The following is a 7,128-nucleotide window of genomic DNA, read 5'->3' on the forward strand; positions in this document are numbered from 1 at the left end:
CCCCTTATAGTTTTGGGGACACCACATAATGACTGTCACCTACCTTATTAATATGTTGCCTACATCTATCTTAGGCAGTAAGTCCCCTTATTAGATATTTTATAGGCTTAAGCCCTTTCAGAGTCATTTTGAGGCCTTTGACTGTCTATGCTTTGGTGTTCAACTTCCTAATAGGAAAAGCTTCAATATAGAAGTATTGAAATGGTTCATATGGGATATAGCCCCACCATTAAAGGTTATATCATTTATGACTTGCAGAAAATACATTTTTCAATTAGTGAGATGTTTAATTCATGAAAAGTGATTTTTCTTTTATTCCTGCTATTTATAGATAATTGATGAATGCTTCTTCTTGATGATGATATTTCTAGAGATAGAACTAAGTTTTTATTTCCTCTACAATTTTAGCACCACCTGATACTTATTCTCCTCTATGTCTTCAGCTTAGAGGAAAGAGAGTTCACATCTAGCAGAAGGACTACATCATTACTACTGTACAAAATATACATGGTAGATCTCCAATTGCTAATTATTTGTTCTATGATCATCTCTCCTCATTCTAACAGGTTTTATTATTTCATTCTCCACTAAGGTGAGAATAATACATGGAAGGTTGTGTCCTGCCTATTGGTAAATTAGTTATTGGGTGTCAATAGGTATTTAAGATTGCATACCAAGCATATGGTGTTGTTGAAAGATTTAAAGCCAAGTTAGTGGTTAAATGTTTTAACCAAAGAGAAGTCCTTGAATATAAGGAGACTTTCTCTCCTATTGTAGGGTGGTAATTATTAGATCAATTTATGATCTTGGTTCTACACAAAAATGTCCTATATATCAGATAAATATTTACAATGCCTTTCTTGAAGGTGATCATCACATTGAGGTGATCATTAAATCCCTTTATGGATTGAAACATTCACCGAGGGAATGGAATGTGAAAGCTTACTGAAGCCTTGATCAATCTTGGATTTGTTCAAAGCCATCTAGATTATCTTTTATTGAATAAAAAAATAGTTCTTCTATGATTATTCTTACGGTGTATGTTGACAACTTATTATAGGGAGTGATATTGATCGTTAATTGACAAAAAAGTCCTATAGGAGATCTTCAAAAATCAAAGGCCTTGGGGAACTCAAGTACCTAGGCATTAAATTTGCTAGATCAATGGAAGGAATAGCTATGCATCAAAGAAACTATGCATTGGAGATTATATTTAAAGTTGGTCTAAATGCAGCAAACCAATATCCACTCCTTTGGATCCCAATTACAAACTATCTATCAAGGAATATGATGAAGTAGTTAAGGGCTAAGATGGAGATCCACTGATAAAAGATGCTAGTATGTATAGAAGGATGATTGAAAAATTTCTATACTTGACAGTTATTAGACCTAACTCATCATTTGTAATGCAATCTTGAGTTAAATTTCTATCATAACTCAAGAAATCTTATCTAAATATTATTATGATATTGGTGAGATATTTAAAAGGTCAAGCATGACTAGGGATTCTCTTATCCTGCAAAGCCTGAAGGAAGTCTTATGTGATATAAATTGGCAGCGCATCTAAACATAAGAAAATTTATGTTTGAATTTCTAATGAAGTTTGGAAATTTATTGATATTCTGGAAATCCAAAAAACTTTGAGTTCTGTCAAGAAGCTTCGCAGAATCTGAGAATAGGAATGTGGCAAACTTAGTTGCAAATTTAGTTTGGATACAAGAATTACTCAAGAAATTGAGAGTTGGAGTTGAGACATCAATTGTGATTCATAGTGATAATGAGTCAACAATACAAATAATTGTTAATCCTATGTTTCATAAGAGAACTATACACATAGAATTTGACTATTATTTTATTTGGGGAGGGGTGATATAAAGTGTTTTGGTTGAAGCAAGATACTTGAACACAAACGTGCAAGCATATGCTAGTCTAACAAGGGATTGTGTAGGCTATAACATGAATATTTCTTGTCCAAGCTGGGAGTGTTAAACATATTTGCACATCTCAGCTAAAGGGGTGAATTGAAGTAGGTATTACGTAGAGTCATGGGGTTAATGTGTAAATATAAAAAAATTAGGTGACTAGATTAACAAATATTAAATCTTGTTGTCAGAAGTAAGTTGAGGTGCTTAGACAGTTGTATAAAGATATTGTTGCAGTGTATCTATAATCAATAGAATTAGTTTTAACTAGTTAATTTATCAACTCTTCGCACAATTAGACATGTTTTTTAAAATAAAGTTTTTTGATATAAAAAGGCAAGAAAATGAAATTTTAAAAATTAGACATATACAACAAAAGACGTATACATAAAAAATATTAAAAGATCAAGTTCAATTTATAAAAATATTTAAGTAGTAAAGTATGTGAGCAACTTTTACCTAATTCATCTAAAGGGCAAAGGATTCTCCTATTCATGTTTTCAATCAACCAAATGAAAAATAAATTTAAATTATTATCACAATAATAACTTTGTCCTAAAAGTCAAACCAAGAAAAACTTCTAAAAATTTGTCCACTACTTCTAGTTTTCTTTGACAATTCATATTAAAAATCATACATCAAAATAATAATATTTGTACTAAACAACAAATCAAAAAATAATATCATTATTGACACAATTAATTAGCATTACCAAGACTAATTAGCATTGGCAGAGATAACTGCAAAACTAACCATAAAACTCCTTAGATTTATTTGAAGCTGCGAACAAAATATATCCTCCATTGTTGAGTGTAAATTATGTAGTTTGATTTTTACAGACTTAACTAAATTTAATGGTAGAATTATTATTTCAGTACATCAAGAGGAGAAAGAAATTAATTTTCAGTAATCTTCTGGAATAAAATTAATCATTTCTTACTCGTCATCCAAGTGATTAGTGACTACACTTTTAATTTGGGGCAAAAACAATTCTCCACGATACGTTCAAAATACATTATCCAAAGAAGTAGGATCATTGCAACGTCACAATTGTTGTACTATTTTAGAAAAATTCAAGTGATGCTTCTTTCTATAAATTGAGCATATAAATGATGGAGAACCTATGTGCTCGAAATAGAATAAATCTTTTTGGCCACAATAGTAAAAAGACTTGTTCACACTATAAACTAGTTATTTATTAGACATATTTGCCCTTTTTATCTTAAATTTAAATTCTATCATTACTTTATTTATTATAATTCTCAATACATCAAAAACTATCTCAACACATAGGAATGGAGAAATTGTCATGCTTTATAGTTACAATTTTATATTAGAGCACCGGAAGCCTTATTTTACTGACAACATCATTCCTTGATCGTTACTCTTTAGGAGCTTGTTTCGTTGAACGGCTGGAGGAAATTTTAGGTCGACCTCTAGGTTAATATAGTGAATAGAGTTAAAAGTGACTTTTGAGGTTTTTTATATAACATACTAGTGGGCCCATGCCCGTGCTATGAACGGGAGAAAATATGATGGCAGATAAAACAGTTATGCTTCATGATATGTGGTACATAGAGTTACACTTCATAGTATGTGGGACAAAGATTACATTGTTTTGTTGTTAGCTTGTGAAAGTATTACATATAACCATTTATTGGTACAAAAAGTGCCAAAGTTGAAAGTTATTGTCACAAGAGTATGATACATGGTTGGTTGGTTGTAGAAACAACATTTTCTTGAAAACCATAGTGGAGAATTAAGTCCAGCTTTTGTGAACTGAACTTCTTAAACGTCTTTTTCTTTGGGTGTTGTGTTGAAACATCACCTTTAACATCTGCCTATTTCACTACCAAAAAAACAAAGCACATTAATACACCTTATACTGAAAATATGCGAAATCATATTAAATAAATAATAATTTTGGACAATTCTATTATTCAGCTACGTGATAAAGTAAGACAGATGGACTAAATTAAATATATTGATTAAAATTTGTTCCTGAGCAGCAAGCAAAAAAAAGAGAGAGCAGAGCTCAGCTAAATGGAACAAATTTTAGAACAATTGCATAATGAATTATTTGGAGAAAATTTCCAAACTGAATAGTTAACCATGACATTCCAATATAAACTTGACATCACCAAGGTTGCAAGATGAACATCACCAAAATGGACCAAAAATTCACTTTTTTTCCTAAGTTGTTTACATAATATATGAAGGTGAAATTATATGATTTTTACCTCTTTAAACTACTTATTTTTCTGGCATATTGCAGCACCATTAACCACCATTCTCCTTCCTCTTCTTATCTAAAAAGGGTCCAAAAAAAGAAAAGAACAAAAGGGAAAAAAACAAACAAATACCTTTTATAAAATTAGGCAAACGTTAGAACATACACAAAGTAAAAGAATAATAGGAACATAATTAAAATTGCACGAAAAAAGAAGAAGAAAAACAAATGGAATTTTACAAATCAAATTATTATGATAATATTCAGTCTTCCTTTGTGAAACTTACTGTACCAAACACTACTCAGCTAAACGTTAGGATATACCAAACACCAGTCCGCTAAATGTAATCTTCCTCTTCGTCTGCTGAATCAAACTCACTTCATGGCTAACTACATAAGTGGTCAGAATAGAACTTCTGTTCCTTATCAACCCGTCCCTAACCACACAACAAAACTTTTGTTCCTAGACCTAAGGCTCCCTTCAAATCAAACATAACCAATGAAACCCTCGAGGAAAAGAATCTATGGTAGAAATGCGATGAAACTTATTTTCTAGCCATCAATGCAAACCTAAGACATATCTGCCACTGCTTGCACTTAAAATAATAATGAAAACAAAATACCAAAACAGAGGGCGATCGCGGGGTCACTGAATGAAGTCCTCCGTTTCTTTCGGAGGTGCTGACCCGCAGCGAGGCAGAGATGACTAAGTGACATATGGAATATGGCGACGACAACAGCAGCCAACGACCCACTAAGACTAACCTATCTACAACTACATCCCCGAGCGGCAGTCCTGCCCTTGCTCTTTATCTCGGTATGGTTGACCACATTCCTATTTTCAACCTTGGTAGGTCTTCGGTTCTGCTTATCGATCCGCTTTATCCGGACCCGATGAAAAAAATGGGATCACTTCTTATGGACTCGTTGAGAATGATTCTGATCTAGTTCTATAAATCATAAGTCCAACAATTAAAAACCAACATTAAACCATCATTAGCATAATTTCTTAAAAAATAAGAAAATCAAATCATCATTAGCACAGTTCCTAGATGAGTTTAAAACAGTTAATATAGTCAGCATCACTTTGACGAATTCGTAAGGTTAACCATCCTTATAAAATTCAAAAGCCTATTATTTTGACTATTGGTAAAGTCAATGTATTAGTAATATTAATGGTGTAAACTGAGAAGAGCTACAGAAATAAACTTTTTGATTTACACTTATCAGTCTTTTGATTTCCAAAATTACAGATTTCTACTTGGTGAGTAAAAGGGTCCACCTGTGAAAACAAATAATGAAATAAGAGAAAAAAACCATAATTTGCTACATGAATTTAGTAGCTTGAAAGATGGTTTACCAAAATATTTTGAGTATTCAAATGCCTGATGTAAGCCGGTCTTCTAAATATCTGAATATGTTTGAAAGAGAAGATAGTTTAATAACTTGTATTCTTTCAATACGGAATAACAATGAATTAAAGAAGGGATGTGTTAGAATGTATATTAACGAGTTGATTGACCTATTGGGCTGTTGGGTAGATTATAGAGGCAATAAGTTGGTAGCTCTTTTCTCCAAAAGTAAGGAAGAACAATATTTCGCAAAATTCACAAACTCCTTTGTTCCACAAAATTCAAAAGTAACTGCAAAAGAAAAGTTGATCAACCTACAAATGTATTTAACAAGAATCAAAGGGGGTGTAATATAAGTAGTGAGAAAATATTATAGTAATGATATTCAAGACATTATAAATATTGAGAGAGAGAATATAAAAACAATTTGTTGGCAACATTTTATTTTGTTTTCATTAGAGTTGATGTCTCTATTTTTTGTTTCATCTTGAGCATGTTGTGGCGTTCATTTTGTTGTTCAGCTTGTTCAACAGCAGAAATAGAATTTATTTTTTTTGCTTCTTACTTCCTTCTTTGATATAAAATGTGGATTGTGCAGGAAGAGAGGGTATGATGTTTCCTTTTTTAGTACAAGCTAAAATGTAGACTTTCCTAGAGATTGTATGATCAGTGCGGAAAGCTATTTTTTTCACTTGAATTCTGAACAGATTCTGATTAGTCTGATTTCATCATGGTTCATTGATTGGGACACATTTTGTGGAAAAAAATATTTAGTTTTTATGTTTGTTGAATAATTAAGTTGCTTTTTCTTTTGATCATATTATAATGGGCTTTAAGTTAGGGTTTTTGTCCTGATTTTCTTACTATATTTAAGTTTTATTTTTTCTTAGAAGGAAAATAAAAGTTACTATAATTACTTTTACTTTTCCTGAAAGAAAAATATAATTCTTTTTCATATTTGCTAAATCTTTTTTGGAGGAAAGGTTTTGGACATCTATAAATAGAAGACCCCCTTCTCATACCATAACACAATAGCATCCACAATGTAGTCTTTAAAAAGTCTTTGTTTAGGGAGAGATTTCTCCCAATAAGTTTTAGGATTTTCAATTTTATTTTTAATATGTAGGCAGTTTGGCCAAACCATATCCAATAATATATTTTTAGTTTAATTTTTCATGTGTCGTCTGATTTATTGTCTTATGATTTGCAAACTAAAAGCTTCCACATGACGTCATCTGGATTTCGAACCCAACAAGTGGTATCAGAGCTTACGGCTCGATGGTTCAATTGTGTGGTGAGACGAGATTAAACAGGTTCAAAGCGGTTTCAAAATCAAGCTGCAACAATTTGGATGATAATGAAGATTTTTGTCGAATTACATGTGGAGAACAAGTTTCAACCATATTTTCAACACTCCTGCTGCTCATCTTTAAAAATAAAAATAAAATATTACTTTTAAACCAATTTTTAACCATGATATTTTAAACCTTATTTTTAACCATGGCAAGCAGCAGTTATGAAGATTATATCAAGAACGAAGTTCATGCACGTGATATGAAGAGAAGACGGATCAAGTGAAGAAAAACAAGCCAAAAAGGGGAGATTTGTTAGGGTTTTTGCCCTG

The 7,128-nt window shown here is 31.7% G+C and overlaps 1 long non-coding RNA gene across 1 annotated transcript; it reads right to left on the minus strand.

Moving 5' to 3' along the window:
• Positions 1-3,458: 3,458 nt before the first annotated feature.
• LOC107853361 lies at positions 3,459-6,466 on the minus strand. Its single transcript, XR_007042710.1, has 4 exons — positions 5,675-6,466; positions 5,513-5,563; positions 4,163-4,231; positions 3,459-3,771 (listed from the first exon to the last, which is right to left on the minus strand). It is a non-coding gene; the product is annotated as an uncharacterized LOC107853361 (long non-coding RNA).
• Positions 6,467-7,128: the final 662 nt, after the last annotated feature.

Source organism: Capsicum annuum, chromosome 7, assembly GCF_002878395.1.
Source record: "Capsicum annuum cultivar UCD-10X-F1 chromosome 7, UCD10Xv1.1, whole genome shotgun sequence".
NCBI classification, from domain to species: domain Eukaryota; kingdom Viridiplantae; phylum Streptophyta; class Magnoliopsida; order Solanales; family Solanaceae; genus Capsicum; species Capsicum annuum.